This window comes from Heteronotia binoei, chromosome 11 (assembly GCF_032191835.1).
Source record: "Heteronotia binoei isolate CCM8104 ecotype False Entrance Well chromosome 11, APGP_CSIRO_Hbin_v1, whole genome shotgun sequence".
Lineage (NCBI taxonomy): Eukaryota > Metazoa > Chordata > Lepidosauria > Squamata > Gekkonidae > Heteronotia > Heteronotia binoei.
The window spans coordinates 58,057,567-58,082,552 of NC_083233.1; positions in this window are offsets into that span (position 1 = coordinate 58,057,567).

The window sequence follows — 24,986 nt, forward strand, 5'->3', positions numbered from 1 at the left end:
CTTCAAGGGCCCTCTCAGGTGCTTTCTTGGGCGGGCTGTCTGACAATCCTTTTAACGCTTGCTCATACTGGATGCTGAGCCTCGTGCTTTTTAGTGCAATTCCCTCCCTCCCCCTCACACACACGAACAAACTTTTAGACTGGAAGATTCTCGGATCGCATCTAAACAAACCGACCATGTTATAAGACTGCTATCCTAGGCCCATTTGCTCGGAAATAAACTTTGCAAAATTGCCGTCCCGTCTTCTTTTGCTTTCTGTCTTTCCCAGCATCAGGATCTTCTCCAGTGAGTGCTCCCTTCTCATTTGGTGGCCAAAGTATTTGAGCGTCGGGTTCAGCATCTGACTTTCTAGGGAACAATCTGGGTTGATTTCCCTTAGGACTGACTGATCTGATCTTCTTCTCCAGAACCACAGCTGGGTTAAGAAGTCGTGGGTTCAATTCCCAGAGAAGTTTATGGCCCCCGTGAATAGCTATTTGGGGGTCTTCCTGATACAGAGGCTTGAAAGGAGATTAGGCTACTTCAGTAGAGACGGCGCTAGATTTTATGCCCTCATTGCCGCAGCGGGTTGACCGCTACGGACTTGGGTTTGATCTAGAAGATACTATTTTTAAGTCATGAGTAAAACGTGCATGGGATCAGGTTGCATGCTTCTTCCCATAGCCATAAGAGGGGCTATCGTGTGCATACAGGACACAATTTCTTTACTGGTTCCGTATTGCTCATGTAGCGAAGGCATTGCAAGAGAACTATGTAATATTTAACTTCAGCTATCTCTGCAGTCTCTCCCCCGCCCTCCTGGCTTTTGCTGGGGACCTATAGTTAAAAAGAAAAAGAAAGACCCCGACGAAATGGATTTATGTGTGTACGCAAAAGAGACAAGAGGGTTAGAAGAATGACACTTATTTACTTTGCTTTAACAAACAGCTGACGGGCGTTGACTTTAAAGTACGCCATAAAATATTAGTTTTTCCCCTTTTTTTCTTTTTTAGAAGAAAAAGTCCCTTCACGGGGAAGCAGCTTCTTGCTCAAGACTTTAAGCGCCCGCTGGCTTTCTTTCCTCGGAGTAATAAATGAGAGCCCTTCAGGTGCGGAGGTGCTGCTGGGAGGGTGGAATGTCAGGAGAGATTTACACCTGTCCCTTATAGCTGAAATTGACAACCCTCATCGCCTACAGAAATGTCCACTGGAGACAGGCAGTCTGGGCGAATTCAGCAGGCTGCAGTTGCCGAACGACTCCGGAGTGAAGGGAGATCGCCCCAGCTGATACCGCTGCCGGCCCCGCGCTCCCCTCCTATCAGGAGTGACCCTTTGAAGAACCTCTCCAGAAACCAGCTCGGCTCGCCTGTCGCCGCGATCCTCAACCCCAGATGCACCTCTGAGCAAAGGGCCACACCTGGAGAACCTGCCGCCTGCATCCGGGCCTCTTACCAGCAGCCTCTCCACCACACCGTTGGTTCGTTCGTAGCGCTCCCAGAGGAGGGCCTTTCCCTGCCCTCCCCTTTCCCGCCCTGCTGACAGATGTTATCCAGATGCCCCAGGAATCCAGTCGAATGAAGCTGCCTTCCTCATCTTCAATCGGATGAACACATTCCTATCTCCTAAGGGCCTGTTGCTACCCCCTACAGCTTGCTGGAACCCGCCTCAGTTTGGAGTCTTTAGCTCTCTGATGGTCTCTGGAGACATGGGACACTCGGCTCGCCGACTGGGAAGGCGGCCTGACTCTTTCCAGACGGTATGATCCAAGAGGGCTCTTGAAAGTCTGCAAATACCACCGAGCCCGGAGGTGGGGCCAGCTCAGTGCCAACAGCTGCCAACGTCGTCGCGGATAAATTGTTATAGCTGAAACACCTTTGTGCTGAGGAAGAGGTCCCCTGTCGCAATCGGGCTCCCAGATGGCTTTAGGGACCCCCTGCACAATCTGTAGCATGGAAATAATAAAACGGATGTACCGTATTTTACAGTGCTGTTGGAAGGATAGCTTGGGTAACACAGTCTGAATGTTCCTCAATGGAAATTGTTCATCTGCCATAGACTAGAGGCTGCACAGGATGGAAGGGGATTAGATGGATTGAAGAGGACTGGAAATGGATGGAAGGGGACAAGAAATGCACAACTTTGTGACACCCCAAAGACAGTGTTGCCCATTTTTACAACCTTGGAGCCCTTCTGTTCTCTTAAGAACAGAAAGACTGCTCCACAAATTCAGCAGCTGAAGTCTCTCTCTCTCTCTTTGTGTGTGTGTAATGCATGCTGGGAAAAGAACAAGGCTGCAGATTTATACTCTGCCCTTCTTTCTGAATCAGAGTCTCAGAGGGTTTACAACCTCCTTTATCTTCTTCCCCCACAACAGACACCCTGTGAGGTAGGTGGAGCTGAGAGAGCTCTCACAGAAGCTACCCTTTCAGGGACAACTTATAGGAGAGCTATGACTGACCTGAGGCCATTCCAGCAGCTGCAAATGGAGGAGTGTGGAACCAAACCCAGTTCTCCCAGATAAGAGTCCGCACACTTAACCACTACACCAAACTGGCTCTAAGGCAGTCTTCTCAGGACAGTTTTCTACAGATATAACAATGCATGCTCCATTAGACAACATAGATAAAAGAAGTGAAAGTCAACAGAGCACCTTCAATAATTGTTGGGGTTTACATATACCTTTAGCAGAGTAACGTGGAGATAACCACAAAAAGCAGCCAGGCACACGGTTTAGCTTAAGAATAAAAGTAGTTTACTTTTCTAATGAGGAAGGTATGACTGGGATTTCTAGAAAACCAAGAAGGATTCAATATCCTCTCTAGCTTCTATGCTACATCTCGACTCTCTCAAGTCCTAACTTCGGTGCTTGGAGATCTAAGGGCTTAACACAAAGGACAATAAAACTGACCAAATGGTTTCCCTCAGACCACCACCCAAATATATGGATTAGCCTATTAGGGCTCTCCCTCACTGGTCACTATGCATATTGACACCTAGCCTTGGCGGGAAGTATGTGCACACATTCTCATTGGTTCTACCTACTCACTGACTAAATATCAACATGCATATACAAACATTTAATTAACTCATGACAACAGGAAGTGAAATTGCATCAGAAACCCAACAATAATGTTAACACTTCCATTATTTTTAAAAGTTTTGCTTTAAATATTCATACTTTCCCTTTCCCTCCGGAGGCTGGAGGCAACTTACAGAAACACACAAAGAGCATGAGAATTGGTTTCAAGCACACTGAAGTTTATCAAATGGCATCTATAAAAATGGATCACCACAAGCAACAGCTTATTTCTAAGCAACTGGAATTGCTATGCCATGAGGAAAAGAAAATGTGGAAATTGAGCCTCAAAGAATGGATGTTACTCACTGAGCCTCCTAGAATCTCAAGCATTACTTGAACATGTCAACATGTTCCATGCCTCTGACATTAAGGAACAACCCACCCCCTTCCATTATGCTCGTAGGACTATACATACAGGGAAATTGTCCTCTGCACTCCTATATAGGATTTCCAGCTCTGGGCTGGGAAATCCTAGATATTTAGGGGAGTTTTCTGAGGAAGGTTAAAGTTGGGTAGGGGACAGAGCTCAGTGGGGATGTCCATAAAGTCCACTGAAGCTGCCATTTCCTCCAAAGAACCTGATTTCTGAAGTCTGGAGTTCAGTTGTAATTCCAGGACAACTCCAGGCCTTGCCTTGTGGTTGGTAACTGTACTCCCATCCCATGGCAGGATGATGTACCATGCACAAATGGGTGCTGCAGACAAACACCCCACACTCTGAGTCTGGTAGCTAGAGATACATGTATGAAATCCTAGCAAGAAATCAGCAATACTGGTAGTTAAATATTCTGATTAGATAGTGTATGCATGCGTGTGCACACAGACACACACACAGAACACTATGTAGATATCCATGCAGATTGTTGTGTAGCATTATTGGCATCTCTTCAGTATTGGTTAGGTATAAGTACATCTCCAGCAGCTGCATGCACATGTAGCTGAATTTCAGTCAACAGATGTGAAGAGTAAGTCTTACCATTTTGGTGCTTCTTCAATGGGAGAGAAAGTGTCTCAGAATGTCTCAGGTTGAACCCCTGGTGTCAATGATGATGGGATTAGGATCTCTGCTTTAGAGTTCATAGAACTTTATAAAACACAACCTTTATTTATTATGGATTTGTTATGGATTTAATTGTCTATGTAAATAATTACCTGCTGAATGTAGCAGTTACACAGCAAGGATGGCAGAGGTAGTAGAACTCAGTTGAGCTGTGTGAGAAGATTGCAGTGTACTGCACAGTTAGGAGGGAATACAGTGAGGTTGCAAACAGGTCAATGAACAGTTTGGCTGAATATTGAAAAATCAGCTTCCAGTTTGCAACCAGTGAACAGGATCTGAGCTGAACTGGTGGGTGTTTGTGCATCCTTAGTTAAATGTGCCCATTTGAGCTGATTTCCTCAGTAGATTTCTATGCTCAGTGAATTTCTGTGCTCAGTGGACATTGTGGATTTCAATGTCAGCAGACATAGTGGTGACCATGACTGAAAATGGCTTTAGATGGTAGTTATATAGATTTACGGTGGATAGGTCCATCAACGATTTCTAGTCATGGTGACTAAAGGGAACGTCCACATTCAGAGGCAACAGACTTCTGGATACCAGTGATAAGAAACAGGAAAAGGACCAGACCTTGGCCTCTTTGTCCAGTTTCCAGGGCAACATTTTGGCCACTGTGTGAAACAGTATGCTGGACTAGATGAACCACTTGTCCAATCCATTGTGGCTCTTCTTGTGTTTGAATGTAGTCAGAAGGCTGTGGCTTCCGTACATATATGAGAAGACCAATTTCTTTCCCACCTTGGATACAAGGAGTTTTTGTCCAATTACATACCCATTGACCTAGTTTATAATATAGATATGTATCCACAGTTAGTTATTAGAACAAGGAAAGTAGGGAAGCAGGTGAGTACATATTGTTGCAGGTTTGTAGCAGCACTGAGAATGTAATGCAAGAAGAACATCTTATGCTTTTAATCTTTGGACATGTCTGAGATACAATATTTGATTAGCATTATTTGAAGGAAGAAAAATGGTTTTAATCTTGGGGAGCACACAAAAGAGAAACTGTAGGTGATGTTATATGTGATTTTTTTGGACTTACTGGTGAAGTGGTTATCCATTAGAATGTTTTTTGGTAAGAGAGGGAACTATGTTGACAAATGCCTTCACAGAACAATGTTAATGCTTTGTCATTGCTTCATAGTAGGCCACACAAGCAGAAAGGGTCCCATTCCTTGCATCTACAGTTTTGAAAGATCTTGGGTGGCAAATGGTGGGGAAGATCTTGCTTTGCCCAAGGGCTGCTGCCAGCCAGAGAAGACAAATACTGAGCTAGACAGGAGTGACTTCATCTAAGAAAGTTTAATATGGTCTATTCCATGCAAATTCCTCAGGCAGGTTCACATAGTTGCCTGAAATTAATGCGTTCTAAGAATCATCAGGGAAAGGATTCCTAGGTAAGAGAGTGTGATTTCTACATAGTTTACTTTTGAAACAATAGGTGTGAAACACTGATTGGCTGCAGAGCAAGTGATAAGAATCTCTTGAGAAATCCTTTTAGTAATGTGACAGGTGTCTATCAACAATTGCTATCTTGTTTGTTTGGAACCAGTTGCTACTCCACACATCCTCCCCTTTCCCCCTCTCATGCGGCTTTTGTATTTTAACAACGTATAGGACAGACTGAAATAAAACAGTTGTGGTATTCATCAACAAGGAGAACATTTTGGGGTAGTGAATTTCTGCTAGTCATGGAAAGAGACCAGGATCACTCCTAGAAAATGAAATGATAGGTTTTCATTACAGTGCTGGTGGAAAGTGCCCTCAGTTTGCAGTCAACTTTTGGTAACCCCTCATGGGGTTTTCGAGGCAAGAGATGAACAAAAGTGGTTTGCCATTACCTGTCTCTGTGTCATGACCTTGGGCTTCCTTGATGGTCTCCCATCCAAATACAAACCTGGGCCAACCCTGCTTAGCTTCCCAAGACTGGGTTAGGAAAGCTGCTAATGACAAAACATTTTAGAGCTCATTACTTAACATGGTTGCCCTAAGTCAGAAGTGACTTGATGGCATATAACACACATACACACCACACAGTTCTTTCTCAAGAGACAAAGAACATGTTTCTTGAATGTATAGCTGCTTTATATTGACAGACCCCAACCATCAAACTCAGTATTGATGGTAGAGATTGATGGTAGAGATGCCACAAACTTTGCAGTAAATGCATTCAGTAACTGAACACACTTTGTTTGGTAGTTGTGACCACCTGTGAGCTAAATGTCCGATCTGTTTGCCTATCCATTGATCACATTGAATAGCTGTCAAGCAGTTTTACAGCTGCATGGTAGCATTTAATTCCCTTGTCTTGTGGTTGCTTTCGCATCTACACAGCAGCTGAAATTAATTCTACTTGGGAGCATGCAGAGTTGGGGCAGGTCATTAAAAGATTTGGGGACACTATGCTTCCCATAAGGCTGTGGGGAAATATATATATGAGAAATAATTACAATAGCATGGCCTTAAATGAACATTAAATTGTAAGATTCCCCCTCCCAACAAAAAACACCCTGACAAATTTGATCACTGTTTATTCAGTTGGTTGCTCAGGGCAGGTGGCGTGATCTACCATTGGGAGAATGTGGATATGTGAAATACTGTTGATTGCTCTGTGCTTTACTGTAGTGTTTGAATACTTGAAAAGTAATCCAACAAAATAGGCTCAAACTGTCTGTGAACAATCAGCTCCTTATTTGTGACTGACAAACATAGGATGAAGCCGGGGTAGAATTCTAGCAGGAGCTCCTTTGCATTTTAGGCCATGCCCCCCGATGTAGCCAATTCTCCAAGAGCTTACAAAAAAAGAACCTTGTAAGCTCTTGGAGGATTGGCTACATCAGGGGTGTGTAGCCTAATATGCAAAGGAGCTCCTGCTAGAATTCCACCCTTGGATGAAGCAAACATCCGATGGCATAATAAAAACTAGTAACATTTATTTCAGTGTGGGCTTTTATGAGTCACTGCTCAGTTCTTCAGATATGCACGGATATCCTTCTTATAGTGCAGGTTATAAACAGAGAGAAGGAATTAAGGCAGAGGATTAATCCCATCATGAATCTTTCAGGTGTAGATTCACTGTATGGGTTAAAAGGAATTAGAGAGGTGTGGCTGTCTCCCACATATGAAACATAATTTAGAATTACAAATAATGGTTGACAGATCAGATGTTCAAACATAAGTACAGTGATAAGATCAGTCAAAACTGACTGATAGTAATACAAAGTTACAAACTGGTAAAACATGCTAAAAGCAGTCAAAGCTTCTATAAAGTGGCCCTGTGGAATTGTTAGAGTCTGTAGGGCATGAGGAAACCAAAGCCAGGTTGAGTGGTTATTTTCTTGATGTGCTCTAATTTAGCATTTTCACATTGTATATTACTTTTTGCAGTCTTTAAAATCAAACAATGACTTTAAGATCTGTAGCAGTATATCCAGAGACATTAACATTTTCTCCCACTGTTTCTGCATGTCGTGGTTTCTTGTGTGTCCAATATGTGTTGATTTTTGTTGATTCATATGATGAGTCAAATCAATGGGTGTTCAAACATCCACCAACTGGTAGTAAGAGCTGCAAGTTCCACATCTGGAGATGTCGGGTATTGAATCTAAGATTCCTGTTATACCAAGTAGGCATTCTGTCACTAAACTACACCCTTTCCCTGTGTCTACAGAGAACATATAAAGCTGATATTGAATCAGATCATAGTACAGTCCACTGTGACTGGTCACAGTTCTTCATAGGTCAAGGAAGAGAAAGCTCTTTAGCAGTGTATGCTGTTTGAAATTCTTTTAACCAGAGATGCCAGGGACTGAAGAACCCCAAGCCTTCTGCATGGCAAACGTGTTCTACCACTATACAGGCTAGGAATTGGCTGCTTCTATGAGGAAGCATTATTCTGCCTTGGCTCCCAAGCTACAGTAGGGTTTTTCCAATCAATGCCCTCCTCTTCCTGGTCTGCATTTTTTGGTTTTCCCTTCTTTGTGCTCATTCTTGCAGAACATGCTTTGATGCAACATTTCCAGAGCATTACAGTTAAAGCAGGTTAGCCCACACATGTCCAGGAGGGCAGGTACTTCCATACCTCCCTGCCAACATCCAGCCCCACTTTCCCTCCCCAGCCCCTCATGCCCTCTATTCTACACCCCCCCACACAACTGGAGGGCTTTTGCAAGCTTTAAGAAATCCCACATCACTATAACACTGTAGAAATATGTGTGTAAGTGTCGTCAAGTCGTTCCCAACTTATAGCTACTTATGGCAGCCCTATGAATTAATGACTTCTAAAACATCCTATAGTCATTAACAGCCTTGCTCAGATCTTGCAGACTGATGGCTCTGGCTTCCTTGATTGAGTCAATCCATAGCTGTATACTTACTGCCATTAAAAAAGAAAACCCTAGCCAAAAAGCTGAATGGCAGCATGAAAGGGGGGTGGGTGGGAATCACAGGCTCAAAGAGATGGGGAGGGGAAACTGGATAAATGCTCTGTGTGGATGCTCCACTGCAGCTGCAAATGATTTGTACATGGTGTGTATAAAGACAAGGAGAACACATGATTGAATGCAATGGAAAAAACCCAATTCCTTGCACATACGCATCAGAGAAATAGTTATGTTCAAACATTTTCTCCAACATTTGTGCAGGAACATTGTTATATAAAGAATGATTTGTGTAGTACTGACTGACACAAGGCTTAAAAAATGCGATCCATAAACCATTCCCCAAGTTTTTCTGATTTCTTTCTTTTTTGTGAACAAGGCAAAAAAAAAAAAAAAGAGAGAATATTTCTCCTAGGCGGCTCAAGGTTGACTCAGCCTTCCATCCTTCTGAGGTCAGTAAAATGAGTACCCAGCTTGCTGGGGGTAAAGCGTAGGTGACTGGGGAAGGCAATGGCAAACCACCCCATAAAAAGTCTGCCAAGAAAACGTCATGATGTAATGTCACCCCATGGGTCGATAACGACTTGGTGCTTGCAGCCTTACCTTTATCTCCTGAACCAACCTTTCTTTGTCATTCCTTATCCTACTACATCACCAAAGATGCCTCTCTTGCAACAGGAAGGGGGGGGGGAATGAAATGAAAATATAATGGAAAGCACTGGGGCACAGTGCCATAAGAATCCTCCTGTGAAGGTTGATCCCCTCCCCCCACAATTGATTTTGAAAGTTTCACTGCTTCTGAATTTAGAGGTTCCATTTAATCATAATAATTAATAGGCATTGATGGCTATATCCTCTGTGAATGTCTAATCTGCTTTAAATTAGTGTAATTGTTCATTGCCAGCATTCTAATCAATTCATGCTTTGAATACTTGACTTTTATTTGACAATATTTGATGAGTAAATTGGCTGAAGTTTTTTTTTTTAAATACGTCAAAGGCCGTCCAATCCAGAAGGATTAATGGTTTGCTTCTCTCAATTCCGTCATATTTTAATATATTTGGAAATTATTTTATTCACCTCATTATTTATTTCTTTTATACATCCACCTTTCTTCCAAGCAGGGACCCAAAGCACTACTTTGCTCATCTTTCCTCCATTTATCCTCACAGTGACTATGTGAGGTAGGTTAGGAAGAAAGTGTATGAGGCTGTGGCTCACTGGCAGAGCATCTGCTTGGCATGCAGAAGGTCTCAGGTTCAATCCTTGACATTTCCAGTTAAAAGAATCAGTTGGTAGGTGATGTGAAAGACCTCAGCCTGAGACCCTGGAGAACTGCTGCTGGTCTGAGTACACCAGACTGACTTCAGTGGGCCAAGAGTCTTGTTCAGTATAAGGCAAATTCATGTGTTCATATGGCTTGCCCAAGATCACTCACTGAGCTTTCATAACACTGAAACTGGGTGTGAAATTGCATCTCTCAAATTCTGGCCCAATAGTACACTACTGGTGATGTAGCAATAGTACACTAAATAATCAAGGGATAATATTCCCCCCCCCCTCCTTTCAGTGCCTGCCACACTACTTTACTTCTTCCCCATCATGCTTGTGCCTACGCCCTAATAAACCACTCTTGAGTGTGCCCATGGAAATCACCTGCTTTAAGCCAGCCAAGGAACTGTTCAAGTGTCTTTCTATCTATATACATGTTATGTTCAGGCACCAGCTTGCTCTCTACTATATTTATGCAACCAATTTAGGCGTGCATGGAATTTGGGTATCCTCAATGTTTCCTCGCTTGCTTCTGTGTTTAAGCTGTCCATGCTAGGGATCTGCAGTGAGAACTGGCACTCTCACCAAACTCCAGTTCCCATGGTTCTTTGAAGGAAGTCATTTTGACATTCCAGGAGTGAGTCTTTTATAACTTCACCTTACCACACAACCACAGAAGTAACATTTTCCCTTTCCTGCTGCCCTGGGGTTACCAGCAAGAGTATTGTTCTAGGATAAAATTTGGCTTGGGTAGGACAGCCACCCCAAGTCTGCGGATGACAACTGATGTGTCAGGTAAGCTTGACAGAGACAAGAAGATGTTCTTTTTAAAAAAGAAAAAAGAAGAAAGGGAGTAATAAAATTGTTTATTTGTACTTATGAAGTGTGGTAATTATAACAGGTAAGCACAGAGATAGGAGTCTCAACCATACATGCCCAAAATAAATTCTTCCTGGCAATCTTGAATAACTTGTTTCATACTGGTTAAACCATTGCAGATAACCACAACAAACCCTGAAGATCACCTTTGCCACTCAGTTACAGTGCAGCATTAAGATGACAAGATGAAATCCTTCCTTCAGTAAACACCAACCATTTTCCCTACATTTGCTTTCTTTGTTGTGGCTTCCAGCTTGTGGAATGGCCTGCCCAAGGAGGTCAGGAAAACTCTCAGACCTTCTGCAAACTATGCAAAATTGAACTATTCAAGAGGGTAATAAGGTTGCACTGTACAAAATGGTTTCCTGAAGTTACTAGGATAAACGATTGCAACTTTTGGTCTATACTGCTGTGAATAGCATATTGTAAGTAGGAGCCAATAATGTAATTTCTGTACTGCTTAATGTGTTGCATTAATACTTATGCTATGCTTCTGTTTCTTTCTGGTGGTTCCAGACTTCTAATATCATAATGCATTAACTATTGAATGTCCCATGTTGTTGATTGTGCTGACTCACTATGTGCAATCCACCTTGAGTCCCTCCGAGAAAGGCAGATTTTAAATAATGTGAATACATAAATAAAACCATAAGGTCTTTATCCCTCTCTCTTATTAGGCAAACACTTTCAACTAATTCTCTTTCCCAGCTGTCAAAAAACAGCTACCAGTCACCACCAACTGGCTTTGCTTCTCAGCATTCAGCTCTTACGGTGGTTGAAGCTCTCTTGTCATACGATTGCTGTAGTGTTGCTGTGTTGTAGTTTTTACTCCTCTGATGGCCACAGCTATGTTTGCAGAAATGGCAAAAACCACAGGTTATCTCTTGTAAGGAAAAGGACAAACTTTACCAAGGAACTTATTCTGTCTGGCAACCTGTTAATTAATTATTTTCCGTTGTAGCACGGATAAGGAGTGCAGTTTTTATTACTGTAATATTACTGTTGCACTGCAATATTAATATGGTGTGGATTCTGAATGTCATGGCTTGCATAGCCTGGAAAATATATATTGGTACTGTTTAGAAAGCATGACTTACGATGACTTTTTGCCTCTCCTTTTTCCTTTGTGTTTTGGCAAAAAAAATTAAATTAAAACCAAAAAGAAGGAAGTCATGATAGATCACTTGATATACACCTTAATGTTTGTAGCACAGATGTGTTCTTGTAGGTACTCCTTGAATCACCTGCTTGCTCCTGAATGAAAATTGCCTCTAATTTTGTCTCTGTAAATGGACTCATGGCATCTTTCAGCCTTGTTTGAAGTTTGCTTAAGCTGAAATATTTTTGGGGGAGGAGGAGAGAGGAAGAAAAGAACGTGGTCCAAGAAAAACCTGTAGCAATCAAGATGGGAAAGTTCTTATTCATTTGAGTGAGTTTCAGATGCCACAGTAAATACATGGATATAAAAGAGTCAGCCAAAATCATGCCATGAAACTGTAAAAAACAGGATTTTTCAGTGCCCATACAGGGTACTGACATTTACACTCAGTCTTGTCCAGTCCTCTTCCTTACTACAGATCCTGTCTCACATGGTTTTTGTCCATGGAAACAGGCCTCATTTTGGGTAGGAGCTCACAGGTGCGGAGCTCTGGAACCTCTAAATTTTATTGCACTCTTTCTTTCTTACCCCTCCCCCCAAAAAAAACCCCCTTGCCTCTGGGCTCCATTGTTCAAACCCCCTGTGAGAATTTTGCAGAATGCTAAGACTTGACAAACTTTCTAATATTTTGTCCCCACAAAAAAATGGGAAAATAACCCAAACATATAAAGCAGGCTGATGGGAATCTTCATCATGCCACTGTGGTTGCACAGGAGAAAGTAATGATGTTGAGCTGATATAATTTAGTACCCCTTCCGGTGGTGCCAGGGGTGTATGACATATGCAAATGAATTATGCAAATAAGTTGTGTTAATGAGCTGTGGCACATCTTTTTCTACAAAATGACCCCTGCATGGAAGTCACATAACCTCCAGAATAACCTTTATGTGTAGGGTTTTCAGCTTTTGGTTGGGAATTCCTGGATAATTTGGGGTTGGAACTTGGGGGTAGGTGGAGGGATTTCATTTGGACAGAAGGCCATAATATTCACCATTTTATCCAGGGGAACTGATCTCTGTTGCCCGGAGATCAGTTGTAATCAGGGCTTTTTTTGTAGAAAAAGCCCAGTAGAAGTTCATTTGCATATTAGACCACACCCCCTGACACCAAGCCAGCTGGAACTGTGTTCCTGTGCGTTCCTGCTAAACAAAAGCCCTGGTTGTAATCCCAGGAGATCTCCAGTCACTACCTGGAGACTGGCAACCATATATTAGGTGTAATTAGTGGGGACCCTTCCTGCCTTTTACATCAATGGGAAAGGTGGTTGGATCCACTCCACCAACTGGAGAAATTAAAACCTGTATGTTACCATTTATTTGCAACATTCCATAAAAGCTGCAGAGTCCCTCATTCAGAAGGAAAATCCATGAAACAAATTGGCCATTTGTACCTTTCACGGCAAGTGTTAGTTTTTCTGAAAGCATGGATGTGAATGGGATAAACACATGTGCTATTTGTTAGGGAATTCTGTTTGAAATTCTGTTTCTTTATCTCAAACAGTGCGATGGATCACTGGATCAAATAATCATTGAGAGGCATTTAACATGAAAAAGCAAAAACATATTTATTACTACAGGGAAAGGGTACTGGGAGGTGAAAATAACAAACACGATAGAACTACATCCTCACACTAGAAGTTCATGTGCTTAATGGAGGACCACTTCCTCCTTCTTGAACTCTCTGCCTGAACAAAGGAAGTCACCTGACTAACTGACCAAACAGACAAAACAGGTTTTCCCCGCTTTTAGACCTTGATTGACAGTAGTCAGTATCTTCTTCCCAGGTCATGCAGACAACAGGGAATCAGGCACAGTGTTAACCCTGTAACGACTGGAACTTTAGAACATTGCAAAGGACATACAAAACAGATACATGTTTCCAGCACTATTGAGGTCTGTCCCTATCCCCACCCCTGGCCAATTTCCCTAACGTGAAAGTTCCTGAGAAAATGAATGACAGCTAAATTGCCCAGAAGACCACTCCCCACCCCCACTCTCCACCCCCACTCCGCACTCTTTCATTGCAGGTTTGGTCCAAGAACAGGTGGTTTTCACACCTAGCAAATATTTCTCCTGCTTGAGTGTTAACAGGGGAAATCAAACCGTTTCCTTTGAGCCTGGAATGTTGATGAGGGGTGTCAGGCCTTCTAGCGTTGGAAAGGGGCGTTAGGCATCTTTCAGCAGTACCATCCATCATTTCTCAGCCGAGAGAGTGGCCTATAAAGTATATCGCATGCCTGTTATTACTCAGTCAATTCAAAGGTGTCTGCTATTTTAATAGGCCCTTAGCAATCATGCATATATCTCCCCATCTATCATCTTGCCAAGACATCCCCCTTGATGGGAGAGGAACTTTGAGTGATATGACTAAATGAGGGGTGGCAAAGACAGACTGAATCACAAGATGTACAATTTATGGCTAGTTCACACACACAAAATCAGATTTATTAGGAAAAGTGTTCTTTGCAAGCGGCACTGCCAAAGTTCACAAGATTGCATAGTTCTCCATATAACAAAAAAGTCCCTGCTCAAAGAAAAGTCAGAGAGCACAGACTTCACTCTGATGTTCTGCTTGTGTAGGTACAAAAATGTTCCTTCCATTGCAAGCCGTAGGTGTGATCCTCACCTGGAAAATAACTATGGTTTCACCCATGAATGGTTTATCTTATGTTCATATGTGCTGCATCTTAAGAATAGCCAGTGGTGCCACTCTGAATGGAAGGAAACACAACATATCACTCTCAGCTCTATTGCAGTTCTGAAATGTGGGAATTTTTACATTAAGGAAATGTCCAAGAACTTATATTGTAAACACAGTTATCTCTACCAATGTATGCTTTCAGCCAGAGTTGGGAGGTGGGCAGATAACTGAGAAAAGAAGAAACCCATCAGGATATTCACCGATAGCCTGGGATAACTACTCTTTAGCTCAAGGTCCTGAATTAATACCAAAGTCCAGGTAATGAAACCATTGCTTAATTATTTATTTAAAGCAATTTTGTTTAGCTTGCCTTCCCCTGAAACAAGGAAGGTTATCATAGTAATAATAATTTTACACACACACACAATTAAAAATCTTTACAAACATATGCAATTTAAAATTAGGTTGCAATATCAAAGCTCTTAAGAATAATAACCCCTTTGGATGAGCCTCAACAAAGTGGGGGTTCTCCTGACAACTTCAGGAAACCTACTCCATAAAACAGAAGTGGCCACTGAACAAATCCTAGCGCTAGCAGTGACCATCCTCATTTCCTTAGAAGAGGGAATAAGTCCAAGAAGATAAGCTGTTGCATGTGTTGATACCAGAAGAGGCACTCCTGCAAGTTTATGAATCCCAAACCATGAAAGGCTTTCAAGATAACAACCAGCACCTTGAACTAGTCTAGAACCAAACTGGCAACCTGTCCAGACATGTCAAAATTGGTCTAATATGTGTCACACAGTTGGCCCCAGCTAGTCAGTGTCTCACCTCACTAGTATTGCTCATGTTACAGTCAATGCATGGGCTTTCTACATGCATGTGCATACTTCTGTTTGTTACTGAGAGGATTCATATTATTCACTTTACAGATGAATGAGGGGACCACTACTTGAATAAATGTTTGGTTTCAATCATACTTTCAGCTGTATACATATTGAATGTAACATGAGAATTATTCAACTCACAAAGAAAAATCAAGTGTTCATTGTATTTTCTGTAACTTGTGAACAGAGGTTTTTTTTGCTGTTCGAGCTTTCCTTGCCTAAACTTCAACATTGGGCATGGATACCTGGACACACTTGAAGTTCCTTATACTGAATCAGACCATCAATTGATCAAGGTCAGTATTGGATCAGGCCAATGGCCCATCCAGTCCAGCACTCTGTGTCACACAGTGGCCAAAAACCCAGTGCCATCAGGAGGTCTACCAGTGGGGCCAGGACACTAGAAACTCTCCCACTTCTGGTTTGCTACCCTCTTAAACTCAGAAGATGGGGCACCCAAACCATGGCCTCCAAAGATGACTATAATGGGTTGGTTATCTGATTAAGGGGGCATCAGCTGCTATCTATTCTCAAACACCTAATACTACCACAAGTGAGAACTGGCTATTGGGTGCCTTCAACAGAGATCCCTGACTAGATGGCTGGCTGACCCAGACCTAACTATTTCCTAGGCAAAATCTAAGCTTGACCCAGGAACTTCTGTAATGTTGCCATTTCAGGGGAAACCAGTGGGCTGCCTAGGGTATCAGAGACAATCTACCTCCTGGAAGGACATAGGATCATAGAATCCCAGTGATTCTAGCCCAGAGAACTGTTTGCTTTGCAACTTCTGAGCAGCTTACAGCAAAGAATGGTAGCAGACACATCTAATGGTTTCAGGGTTTTAAATCAACAATAATCAGGGATGATGGTCTGAATCCAGACTTTTTACTTTCCTGGCAAGAAAATGGATTACTAATCATCTTTCAACTGAAGAAGAAGATCTTAAAATTGCTATTTTCATATTTGAAATATCTTCTACTTCAGATTGCTTTTCAATATGGTTATTTAATTAGATTTATAAGGAATAAGCATCTTCTAAACAATAAAAGGAAGAATTTACTTTTCCAGTATTGTATTTTCCAGTGTATTTTGAAATGTGGGAGCATCTCACAGTCCCACTCATCCATTGCTAACTTGTAATATGCTGTATAGGCAGACCTCAAAGTGCTGGCAAAGCCCTTGGAAGTTAGGAAAAAAAACTCACATCATTGAAAACTAAAAGCAAGAGGAACAGGAGTTCCGTAATATTTAAATAAAAGAAACAATCCAGGCAAAAGATGCTTCAGATAGCTTGTGTGCATAGTTTATCACCTACCTAACTTTAATCTTGAGGGAGGGAGCAGATATCGAATCACAGTAGTTATAATTAACTGAAGTCATAGAAAGGTAATAAAGAACATTCAAACTACAAGTTATTACAACATTTAGAACAATGGAATCCCCAGGACTTAACAAGGATATTAGTTTCTTATCTCGCTACATATGCTAACGTCATTCAGTCATTTCATCTATATTTTCACCAATCCCCCAGAAGGGACACACATCCCCTTTATTTTATTTTATCTTTTATTTGGAAGAGTAGATTAGAATAGTAGATGGTAATGTAATGCGATGCATAGTAGAATATAATGTAATTTGGAATGGTAGATTGGAATGTATTTCCTTGGTCTGGGGACAGGGGAGATAACCCTACACAGCCAATTGCCCGACTTCAAAGAAGATGTTGTAAGGTCACATCCATGCTTGAGAGGAGATGGATGGAGCATAATGGCAGGGTCTCAGTTAATTACTCTCAGCATTCCACTCTACCTATATTTATGGACTGGTGGTAGCCAGCCTTGAGTTAACAGAAATTGACCAACATGAAAAAGAGTTGCATACGAGGTGTGTATTTTATGAGATGGAACTCCCAGTGTTTTTCCCCTTGTAAAGATCAGGTATGTGGGAGTTCAACCATGAGTGGGATCATGATGTACTGTAAGAGGAGGGGGTAAAGCATCCACATGCTTCATTTTCCCAGCTGGTTGTTTCAGGCTGGAAAACTAATGTGAAAACTAATGGTTCTGGGCCTCTAAACATTTTGTCTTTACAGGAGCAAAAACTTGTTCAGTTGATGGAACATCTAAAATCTTGTGTAGTTGTACTCTAAGCGGAAAGTTCTCCCTGAATCAGAGCATCAATCCACTGAACTCAGTATTTCGATTCTATCAGCTACTCTCCAGAATAGTCTGTTTGACACCTGTTCTCTGAGACTGAAGTGAGTGCCATCTGCATACAAGATGAGTCCTGTACCACTTAATCACACTTCTTTCTCTCACTTTCTTGTCCATCCACCTTTGTTGCTATGTATCATTATGAGGAATGTGTTAATTATTTCATCAAGTCCCTAATGATTATTAGTAGTACAGGTCTGCAGGATACTTCTTTGTCTGAGAACCTTTGAATCATTTCCTAAACAGAGCTCAGTTGCTGATTCAGTATCATTTTATTGGGTTGGGTAAATAGTTGAATTTTCATTGAGTAGCAATGCATTTTCGTTGGGTTGCTTCATCTGGGTTGCTGCTTGTTCCCTTGTTGATTTGTTTCTGCTGTTGACATGTCTTGTTTCTTGGAAATTACTTTTCTCTTATTTGACGGAGAAAATCAACAACACTGTCATCTTGAAAAAGGAGATTTTCAGACATTTATCAGAGTGATTATATCCTGGCATTGACCAGGATAAGTTGAAACAACAACAGCAGCAGCAGCAGCAACAACAGCAACAACAACTATCTGCTTTTTTTTTTGTTTAGAACATCATATCAACTCAGATTTGGAGTAGCTGTCAATGCAACACCAGGTTGCAAGGACAGTAATCATAGCTGTCCTATATATATATATATACAGAGTGTGTGTGTGTGTGTGTGTGTGTATGTGTATGTATGTATATATATATATATATATATATATATATATATATATATATATATATATATATATATATATATATATATATATATATATATATATATATCACAGATTAAAAAGACACAGAATTTTTTTTTTTAAAAGCACATATTACAGGTGTAAAGCATCTAGATTTTTTTTTTTTTACAAAAACACAAAATTACATTAATCAAATTTAGCACCAAATTTGTGATCACTCAGACACCCATGCTAGATATATAGATCCAAGTAGTCAGCTGTGTTGGTCTGAAGTACTAGAACAAAATATGAGTCAAGTTGCACCTTTAAGACCAACTTAATTTTATTCAGAATGTAAACTTTTGTGTGCTCTCTAAGCTTAGAGAGCACATGAAAGCTTACGTTCTGAATAAAATTAAGTTGGTCTTAAAGGTGCAACTTGACCCATATTTTGTTATGCTAGATATATGAAAAATATAGCTAACAAAACCACCAATGTGTTAGTATTGGTTATCCATTCTGGTTCACCACAACTTGCAATGATAATCCTGGCACGGCATCTTGATCCAACTCTACATGAAAGCCTTGTCCTCCAGCTTCCAATGGCCAGAAGGCCAATACACATAAGACAGGAATTTGCTAGGCAGGCACTTCCCCATCATGCCTGGACCCAGTTGAGAATCCCTCACCAAGAAACTCCAGTTTTTGTATTTCACTTCCATTGTATTTCACTTCAATAGCAATTTTTATTCATATGAGCAGTTTTGTAGTAGCCAATTTGGGATTGAAAAATGGGCCACAATAAATAATAAATTTCATCTAGGTGAGATTAGCTCCTTCTCCCAGCATGTCAGCTTCCCATTCCACTCTGGGTGTCATTGTTCTGCCCCCCCCTCGCCACCCCCAAGCTGTTCAAATAAACTCCTTTTGAACCTTCTTTGGTCAGTCTAGAGAGGGATGCTAATGAACTCACTCCGAACCTAGAATCCTTCAGAATGAATGAGAATAATTAGAAAGGGGATTTTACCAGTGCAGACTGGGGATCCTTCAGAGCTGACCAGCCCGTTTCAGTTATTTTCCTCAGCACTTTTGAGTCCAAGGATGATCAGTCAAGAGGAAGATAATTGATAAAGACTGATAGCTTCTGCAAGCTGCACAACACATCAGAAATCTACCACTTTCAGACTAGACTGGATGTTAAACTTGCTGTTCCACATCTTCTTCCAGATCTTGGAGCCATTCCTTGTCCTGACTTCAGTTTCAGGCAAGAAGTGTTTGCAAACACCAGAACCAACTGGCCAAAAATCAGCTCCCTTGTCTGTGGCTGCCAAAAAGAACTATGAGCTGAACTGCTGAGTCTTTGGGCAGTCTCAGCTCCATTTCTCACTGCTGCATTTTCAGCCAACTGAAGTATGTCTCCCAAGGCACACCCCTCACTAAGCACATAACAGTGCTGACTTGGATTTGCTGGAGCACTGGGGACTGCAAACAGAGCAGCTTCATGACAGAGAGCGCTGCGATTGATGAATCAGCCTGAACTGACAAAATGCAATCCAGGAAAAATCTTCAACCTGTTTCTTTAAAAGCAGGGCCAAGTTCAAGAGCAGTCCCAAACTGTGGGCCCAGGGGAATACATTTTCAGCCAGAACAGACTGCAAACTCAATCCCAGACTAATTTTACCTCAAAAAGTACTCAAGATTCCCCAAGGCTTCAGACAACATTCAGAATGCTGTAATTTGGGCAGATTGGGGATACTACATAGCAGGTGGTCACTCATTTCCACAGTCATGTGGGATGGAGGGAGACTTTGAGCAGCATTTGGTTCCAACACCTGTTAAAAATAGAGTACAGAAATGTTTGCATATCTTGTAAAGGGGTTATGGATTAAAACAGACTGTTGGCGTCAGTATCCACCCTCCAGCTCTTTGATGTTCTGTTGCTGTTTGACCATGCTAATCCCCATGTTATGATATAAACCCCATGCACTTTCTTCTGGGAGAGATTACTCACAGATAGGGGGTTAATATCTTTGCTTTTCTGGAAAGTGTTCTGCAGATTATCTGCTTATTGAAAAGACTGTTCCCCAAACAACAAAGCATCATGCCTTGATGGTTTTCTGGTCCATAGGGCACTGTCTGCAGCAAAACTGTGTGCCCGTCAAATGCTCTGATTTACATCAAGTTTCCTTCCCCTTTCTTCTTTCATTGACTTTGTGTGGGTTTCCCTCCTGAAGGGAATGAAAAGGTGGTTTCAGATGATCCACTTGCCCCCAATCCAGGACTGCAATATCAAGAGGCAGCATGCATGCATGTTACAGTTATAAGATGATTATGATATTGGATTTATACTGCACCCTTTCTCTCTGAATCTCAGAGCAGTTTATAATCCCCTTTACCTTCCTCCCCCACAACAGACACGCTGTGAGATATGTAGGGCTGAGAGAACTCTCACAGAAGCTGCCCTTTCAAGGACAGCTCTGTGAGAGCTATGGCTGACCCAAGGCCATTCCAGCAGCTGCAAATGGAGGAGTGGAGAATCAAATCCCATTCTCCCAGATAGAGTCCATGCACTTAACCACTACACCAAACTGGCTCTCATAAGATTAAGAACTACTTGTAGAATTTTCTGCTGACATTTGAACATGAGTCATGTCCAGGGGTTGTTTTGTAGGAAAAAAAAGGTGGTGGAGCTCATCCAGGGATTGTTATGCAGCTGCACCTACTATTCAATGGACAAGGTGGGAAGGAGGAGGTGGAACTGTCAGAAAGGTTCAGGAGCTGTGCTCCTGTGAGCTCCCACTGAATCCAAGGCCTGGTCATGTCTGATTTTATGGTTGTAAGAGGAGATAGAATGGACTGCATTACTACAGATTGCAAGTGTGGCACTTCAGTTTTTCATGTTCCCCCAGGTCTTCTTTTAAAACCTCCCTGGAAATAGTCATACAGCACCACAAGTATAAAGACTGTCCCTCAGCCTTTTGCTGCTCTGTTGTTAGGGATATAAGAAGAGCCCTGCTGGATTATACCAGTGGATCAGACCAGTCCAGCTTCATGTGTTACACAGCATCCAGTCAGTTTCCCAGGAAGTCCAACAACCAGGCATAGAGGTCCAGGCCTTCCCCTGATGTTGCCTCCTGGCACTGGTATTCAGAGGCTGAGTGGCTCTGAACGTGGAGGTTCCCTTTAGTCATCATGCCTAGTAGCTGCTGATAGAATGGTTCTCCATGAATCTGTCTAGTCCCTTTTTAAAACTGCATATTCCTGGGGCCATCACTACATCCTCTGTCCCTGAATCCCCCGTTTTAATCACTCAAGTGTGTAAGGAAGTATTTTCTTTTCAGCTTGCACTGGGTTTTTACATAAAGAAGGCAAATCAGGAGACTCATATTTTAAAGACTAACAAGTTTATTGTAGGGTAAAATTTCATGAGCTAGAAACCACTTCAGATGCATGAAATAAATCATCAGGCAGAAGATGTATTATAGAAGGGCCCAATATGGATCAAAAATAGATAGATAAATGAAATCAAACTGATTAGGTCAAGGGGGGGGGCAGAGCATGAATAAAGAAAGTTTAAAAGGCATACATGATGAGAAATCTCCCCCTTGTGTTGCTTAATCCCTTGCCTTGCTTAAGAAGTCCCAGGCGAGTTAAGGAAACTAGCAGTGTGGTCAGCTTATAGGAACATAAGACAGCAAACAGAGAATTTGCAATTGCAACATGCTACATGCTTAGTGGAATAGAAATATATGTACATTGCGCCCCCGGGAGAAATTCCTGCAGAAGCCCCAAAGATGCTGAGAACAACATGCCTTTTAAGGTGGAACCTTGGCAATAATATCAAGCCATCTTTATATATGTACTGAGATTGTAGCACCATTAAGTTACATTGGTTTTAGACTATTTATTTAACTTAAATTAATTTAAATTTATGAATTGTATTTTAATTGTTATTATTCTGATTTTATTGTTATATCATGGCATGTACCATGTCTGGTAAGCTGCCCTGAGCCTGCCTTGGCGGGGAGGGCGGGGTATAAATAAAATTATTATTATTATTATTATTATTATTATTATTATTATTATTATTATTATTATTATTATCATCATCATCATCATCATCCTCTTCCGGTTGGCCTATAACTGACCGGCACTAAAAACTACCAAAATACTGAAGGAAGTTTATAGATAGCACACTGTTGGATTGATGTACTTATTTTAATGTTTTTTAATTTTTTAATGTTTTTAATGTCTTAATTATGTAAATTGTTATTGTATTTAAAATTCAAACTTTATTGTTAGAATCTTTGTGTTGTAAGCCACCCTGAGCCCGCTTCGGTGGGGTAGGGCGGGATATAAATCAAATAAAATCTAAAAATCTAAATCTATTATTATTATTATGTTTATTATACCAGAAGATTGAGGTTAAGCTTGCTTTGTGATTGCAAATAATAATGCCATACATGGAAAGTGCCTAAAAGCACCAATCCTGCTCCGCCTTGCGTCTTCACCCAGTTCCTGTATGATTGATCATGCTGATGTATTCCGTTAATTGGGATTCAGACTTGTTTCTGGCACTAGCCAAACATCTGACCCATGCATGCATGTTAATTCAATAAAACTGCTGTTTTCCTGATTTAGCCTACAGCCTAATCTGTCACTGACCAAACCACTAATTGCATACTACAGGGTTTTCCTGCTACATTTCATTCTGGGATGCGTGTGTGTTAAAAGCCAGGTTAGTGCAAAGACCCCAATGCAAAATTTAAAACTATACAAGAGGAGCATAATGACAGTACTCAACAGCTGAAACTGCTGATAACTAAGGGAGTTGTCCTAAATGGATCTACTTGGACATGAGTTCCATTTTAGTCCATGGGACTTACTCCCAGGAAAGCATTCATAGGATTGCAGTCCTAGTTACTCTAGTTTTGTTAAGCAGTGCATCATCTCTGTTTAACCTCTGATTATAGTCAGGGCTTTTTTGTAGCAGGAACTTTTTTGCATATTAGGCCACACCCTCCTGATGTAGTCAATCCTCTTGGAGCTTGCAGTAGACCATGTAAGAAAAGCCCTGTAAGCTCTTAGAGGATTGGCTACATCAGGGGTGTATGGCCTAATATGCAAGGGAGTTTTCGCTACAGGGGGAAAAAAACCCTGTTTATAGTCTATTAATCTATTCTGGTTTAAAAATTTCAAGGCAGATTCTTGATGCTTCAAAGTGCTTTTGTTGAAGAATGCCACCATTCAGGTCATTAGCAGAGTGCTGTAGGAGAACAAAGTGTTCCTCCATTGGTTTTTAATGTTCCCAAATCTCAAATGTGAGACTATTTATGCTTTGGATTAGAAACTAACCTGTTTATTCTACATACAGATAATATATAGCACTGGTCTCACTGAGGATGGAGATGGAGCTTCTGATCTCATAGCTGATGTTACTGAGGGTGGAAATTGCGGTCAAGTTGCAGCCAGCTTACAATGGCTTCATGGGGGTTTCAAGGCCAGAAGTGGTGGTTTGCCATTACCTGCCTTTGTGTAACACCCCTGCTCTTTGTTTGTACTTTCTCATCAAAATACTAACCCAGTTAGCTTCCAAGATCTGATGAGATTGGGCTAGCCTGGGCTGCCCAGCTCAAGGCCCAGGAACTGTAGGTGACAACAAATGGCATCGTTTCTCTTTCTACTTTGAGTTGCTTCTGTAATAGTCCATCTCTGAGTGCAAGTCAGACCTTGTCAATCAAGTTTTCATTTCAGTGGATTGGTACTGGAATGTTGCCTGATGTAAATCCTTTAAGTATGTGTTGCTATCCAACGAAATGGAACATATGTGGCTGTATCATAATGCTTGGCTAATGACTTATGTGGTATGCTCTCAATGGGAGTTCAAAGCCTGAAGATATGTGAAGTAGCCACATGCCAGTGGATACAAACGAGTGTTTATAAATCCAACACATTGTTGCGTAGCAATGTTTAGAGAAAATTAATCTGCTGTTTTAACAGGCTCGGGTGCAGAGGAAGTTATTGAAGTCCTGAAGAAATCTCTTAAGGTTTTCTGGTCCATATGGTACCGCAAGAGTGATGCAACCAATCAGCCTTAAACAGAGAAAATCCATATGATTACCCACGTGGCCAATCAAAGATACATTTAGGAATCAGGAATCAACCTCTCCATACAGGTGATTTTAAAAAAACCACTAACCTGAAGATATAGTAAGCCATCCTCCCATTGGAAATTATGAGTGAAGACAAAATTGTAAAACTTGGCAAAAGAACTTAAGAACAAAAGAAAAGCTCTGTTGGTGGTCCATCTAGTCCTGCATCCTGCCTCTCACAGTGGCCAACCAGTTTCTCTGGAGGGCCAACAACATGGCACAGAGGCTACTCCCTAGTGAATAGGATTTCAGTCTTAAGCAATGATGGAACTCTCAGGACTCTTCAGATTCCCTGTAAGCTGACAAAGTTCCCTGTAAGCTGAGTTAGTGTGAGCTAGCTCCCAGTTTTTTAGCCTCCAGCTCACATATTTTTGTCTTCGCTCAGGAAGGATGACCCCAAAGCATGCTAATTTATGCAGTAGCTCACATCTTTAATGCCAGTTACTCACAAACTAGAATGTTTGCTCACAAAACTCCACAGTTTAGAGCAGGGGTGGGGAACCTTTTTTCTGCCAAGGGCCATTTTGATATTTATAACATCATTCACGGGCCATAAAAAATTATCAAGTTAAAAAACAGTGCTCCACGGCAGG